Raw genomic sequence first — 5,646 nt, forward strand, 5'->3', positions numbered from 1 at the left:
TCAGATACGCTGCTCTGAGGGACCTCCTAAGGAAATAATAAAATTGTCCCAATATATATTCACTCATGTCAAATGAACATTTGTCTCAGGCCCAACATGATGCCTTCATGGAGCAAATATCTCCTTCAGCCACCTCCGGGTGAGTCGGAGGCCACCGTCACCACCTTTCATGTTCCCTGGAAATGCCTGGAAGTCTACCATTAGCAGTGCTGCAAGATGAACAATCATCGTCTCTGGATTCATTGATAGATGAAGTATTTTAATTCCTGAATTTCTGATAGGAGAGGTGGTGCATTCAAGCACTGGGCTCCTAGGGAGAGGGAAGAGAGGACGCGAACAAAGGGGAAGGGGCTCCCCTCCCAGGAGGGCCTCTGGTTAGGGAATCTTAAGAGAGTCTCTCCAGGGCGCCTGGGTGGCTCAGTGGGTTAAGCCGCTGCCTTCGGCTCAGGTCATGATCTCAGGGTCCTGGGATCGAGTCCCACATGGGGCTCTCTGCTCAGCAGGGAGCCTGCTTCCTCCTCTCTCTCTGCCTGCCTCTCTGCCTACTTGTGATTTCTGTCTGTCAAATAAATAAATAAAATCTTTAAAAAAAAAAAAAAAAGAGGGTCTCTCCACTCAGTGCAAATCCCTGAGGAAGTTGTTAAGACCCGGTATCTCCCCCTCACTTCATACTCCCCAAGCCTTAAAAGGGTGCTCTGCTTCCCTCGGTGAGGTTCTGAGACCAGGTGAACCTACTGAATACAGCCACCAGTGGCCACATTCCGGGGAGATCATCTCCGAGCACTCTGCAAGCCAGACTTCCCTTGGAGTGGCAGACATGGGAACCATTTCTGGTTTTCGTTCTGGGAAGCAAAGCAAAGCCATATTCAGAAAATAATGAGAGAGAACCATTAAGTCGAAAGGAAAACAAGCCAATAAATCAACTGTATGTGGCACTACAGAAGAGATTAAGAACCCCAAGGTGACATATGCATTAAACATTATTATTAATGTGGGGAAACTTGATTCTAGTCACAGTATTCTTTCCCTTCCCAGGCAACATGCACCTCTACATGAATTAGGAAAAGGCATCCCTTCCTCAAGAATGTTATTGCTGTCTGCCAGATAAAAACCTAGGATGACCTTAACAAGAATGGTGTCCCTGAAGTTGCTCAGTGCATGATATACACCACTGTACAGGTTGGCCTGGACTGCAAAGCACACTTGGATATCCTTCATGGCAGAGGGTCACATAGGCCACTGATCAGGCTGAGGATCCCCAAGCGCCAAATACAGTTTACTTTGTAATCAGGAGCTAAGATAAAAGCCAGCGAGGTCTCACAGAGCAGCCCCTTACATCTGTAGGGCTCAAAATTTAGGGCTTCCTTTGGTCATCTCAGGGACACTCACAATACATAATCATACAGGGGTCGTGCACCCTGGCTTGTATGCAGCCACTGCTTGCCATCACAGGATACTTAAATTGTAGGTACGGCAAAAAAGACATAATTTAGTAGGTTTGTTTTTTGCAGAAATAATCTGGGGCTCTTATTTGATGTTGATTTGGGTCAACTGGTCCAAATGCCATGTATTGTACTATAGTTGTGTTGCATAGAATTATCTATTTTCAAGGGAGTGGCATTTGAAACAAGAACAAGGCACACAGGTGATGGGGAGTGGTTACAGTTTTGTATGGCTGTTGACCCATCATCAGCCTTCTCGTGAAACAAGTCTGACAAGAGTGCTTTATATTTTCCAGCTGATTAGTACGAATTACTACAGGGTTTCAGAAAGTGCATTTCTAGATGTTTCTTTTGAAGGAAAAGATTATTTTAAAAGCAATTTTTCTAACAGTAAGGAAAGAAAAATATAAGATCATATAAAATGAAGGTAACGGGCAGGGGACTAACCTGGGAGACAAGGTCTCCTAGAAGCTTGTGATAAGGTTATCCGCGTACACTGAAGCACATGCTGTTTCAGTATACAGTGAAAAGCAAGTGTAGGGGAGTAGAAAATAATTTTTTATTCAGATAGCAGTAGTGTACTAGAGAACAAATTTCTTGTTCGAGAAAACAACTATGTTATGCTGTATGGTAAATTAATATTTTCCAAAATTGGCCACTGTAATATTTCTGTTCTGACATGTTCTTCCTGGATGTTGCCATATGGGATGGTGTCTCTATCTGCCCATGAAACTCAAAGGGCCTTTGCGAATAGAATTTGATGTCTAGATACAGCAGAAGCAACATGGCCAACTCCTGAGGCCAAGCTACAAAGGTGGTAGGGGCTCCACTCAGTGTCCTCAGTGTTCTGGAGGTTGTTTTCTCTCCCTGACCCCCTCCACACACCTCTCTCCCTTCACCTCCCTCTCCTACCTCTCTCCTCTCCGCACCCTCCCACACACACCTTGCTCTGTCTCCATCTCTCTCCTTTCCCCCTCTCTGTCTCTCTATCTCCCTTGAAACCCAGAACCTTTCTGTGAAGTGCCCAGAGGACAGCCTGGCCCTACAGGAGGGCAGATCTGTGGACTTTCAGAGGGTAGGGTCCTGGAGAAACATGGGACTAAGTCGCAGGACAGAGATTCAAGGCAACTTGAAGTCCAGGGAGAAAATGCTCTACAAGAAAAGGAATGAAATCTCAGTATATGAGTTGGCTCTGCAGGAAGCAATTATTGTCTTAATAACATACTGAGAGCACATGGGGAGGAGGTGGGGTAAGTAGAAATTCTCTTCTTGCAATAGAAAATCAACAGATGATGTGAAAAAGAGGTGTCTCGGGAAATAATAGGATAAGCTCATGTGGATGGAAGTGTGGTTGGCAGAGTCATGGTCTCCAAAGACGTCCCAGTCCTCCTCCTGGGAAGCTGTGGATATGTTCCCTCACAGAAGGGACTCTGCAGATGTGGTGAAGTCAACAACCTTGAGGTGGGGAGATGATCCCTATCATCCCGGTGAACCCAGTGTAATCACAAGAATCCCTTGAAAGATGGGAGAGTCAGAGAAGAGCCATGGAAGTGGAGACCCAAGGGACATGCTTGCTGGCTGTGACAATGGAGGAAGGGCCACGAGCCATGGAATGCGGGTGGCTTCCGGAAGCCGGAAAAGGCAAGGACGCAGCTTCTCCTCCGGAGCCTCTGGAAGGAACCAGCCCCACCTACACCTCAACATGAGCCCAGGGGCTCTTCTATCAGACTTCTGACCTCCCCAACTGTAAGCCAGTCAATGTGTGTTGTTTTATTCCACCAAGTTTGTGGTAATTTTAAAAGCATCCAGAGGAAACCTACACAGGTAATTTTAAAAGCATCCAGAAGAAACCTATGTCCAGAAGGACGAGTTAGAGGGGCTGGAAGGGTGTCCTGGGAAGCACGGCCATGCAGAGAGAGGAGTGGCAGTAGGGACCACGTCAGTCTGCTACTCTTCCACTGTGCCTCTGTTAGTTTGGTAAAAATTGTACATACTCAAAAGGGACCCTCACATAGTAGTAACCTAGAGAGAGGAAGACATGAGAAAACTGTACTCGCTATAAGGATGGAACCTGAACCGTTTACCCACAGGGGTTCCGTGTGCACCTACTGTGTGCCACACACACACACACACGTGCGTGCACGCGTGCACGTGCGCACGCGCGATGTATGAGCGACTTTGAAAGGTGCTAAGACCTCAGCACTCAGGGGTCCATCAATCCCACTTGCCTCCCATCTCAGAAGACTCGGAACCAGGCAGAACTGCCGTGGATGGCCAGGCCCCAAGGCCAGTGGGCACTGGGAGTCAGCAGAGATTGCGATGGGTCGGTCATCAGGACGATCTGCTGGAACTGATCTTGAGGAACTGGAGGACTTTTGATGAGGGGCAGGAATGAGAAGACAAAAGCCAGAGAAGGAAATGCAAACCATGTGTGTTGGGGAACACTGGAGACCAATGGAAGGCTCCAGGTGGAAGGGATTCGCCCCCAGGACAAGGTATAGAAGCAGCATCCAATCTCCAGCTGCAGATTTGCACACCTGTCGTGTGCAAGTAGGCTTCCCAGGGACTCTAACATGGCTCAGACTCTCTCAGAACAATACCTTGGAGAGAGCCAGCTCTGGTGAGCAGGTCCCAGCTTAAGCTCATGGCTCTTCCTCTGAGATACCATCTACCAAGAATTCATTCAACCAACACCTGGAGGCCTTGAGAATCCTATGATGAGCAGCACAGCCTGGGAGCCTCCCAGGGGCTCGGGCATCAGAAGGGGATTGGTGAGCACCTGCCTTTATGCCAGAGGGCACTTTGAGGAAAAGAAAAGGAGGCAAGGGAAGAAGGGGCGCTGTTTCAGATGGTAGAACCAAGAAATGACTGAGAAAATGGCATCTGAGCCAGTGGGCATGCCAGCTAGCTGCTTGGGACTTGCCTCAACTCACATATTGTGGCATCTTGGGTAAATTTCCACCAGATCAAATGAGGTTCCTTCGCATCTGTCAGTAATACTAACAACAGCCCCCTTGCCACCAGAAACCATTCCAGATGTTTGCTCCCATTTGCAAAAGTTACGGCTCAGCTGCCCAGCTCCACTTGCGACACTTCCAAGCTGTTTGCTGCCCTGGGCTGGGCCATCTCCAAAGACAGCCGCAGACACATGGTGACCTTACGTAGCAGGGCTCTGAGAACATGGCACACTCGGGAGCTCCCTGAACACACTGTTCTCCTGCAGATCCTCCCTGGAGCCCCCACTCACTATATAAGGCTGTGCAGCCACACACTCCTAGAGATACAGTCATCAGCACGGGTTCGCTGTTGCTATCTTTGGAAAGAGTTCACGTCTTTTGAGTCTCACTGAGGGCATGTCCACCTGTGGTTATCTTTTGGCAGGACGTTAGCCTCATAGAGGCATGCACATGGCCATGCCACTCAGCACAAGGAATTCGGGCATGTGGCCTTGGAGCCCTGAAATGATCCTCCCCCTTCTAGGGACTGTGGAGGTAAGACTGGGTTGAGAGTTCAGCTCAACTTTCTGAGCGGTAGCAGCTATGACTCCTAAATTCCACTGTGCTGGAAAATCAATTAGGTGTGTATTGAAAATGCAGATCCCTAAGCCCCACGGCCCAGAGGTCCAATTCAGACAGTCAGTCTGAAAAGAAAGCTGCAATTCTGTAACTTACAACCCGCTGGATCTCAAGATGCTGGTGGTCTGCAGAGCACACTTCGAGAATCTGTTTTACGACCCAAACCTAGTTTTGGAGGCAAGTGTTGTGAGATGCCACCTGTCGGGCGACACGTAGCTGTAAAGAACACAAAACAGGGCACCTGGGGGCCTCAGTCGGTTGAGCGTCTGCCTTTGGCTCTCATCATGATCCCAGGATCCTGGGATGGCGCCTGCATCCGGCTCCCTGCTCAGTGGGGAGCATCCCTCTCTCTCTTCCTTTCTCTCTGCCTCTGCCTGCTGCTCCCCCTGCTTGTGTGCGCACTCACTCTCTGACAAATAAATAAATAAAATTCTTTTTAAAAAACTATGCTTAAAACACACACACACACACACACACACACACAAAACAGCTTCCTGTTAAAGCCAAACACAAAGCACAACCATCCTTCCCCCCCAAACACACACACACACACACACACACACACACACACACACACACAGTTTAAGCAGAGAAGAGGTCTAGAAAGATGCTGGTAGAGGTGAATTTTT

The sequence above is a fragment of the Mustela nivalis genome (assembly GCF_964662115.1).
Source record: "Mustela nivalis genome assembly, chromosome: 1".
Lineage (NCBI taxonomy): Eukaryota > Metazoa > Chordata > Mammalia > Carnivora > Mustelidae > Mustela > Mustela nivalis.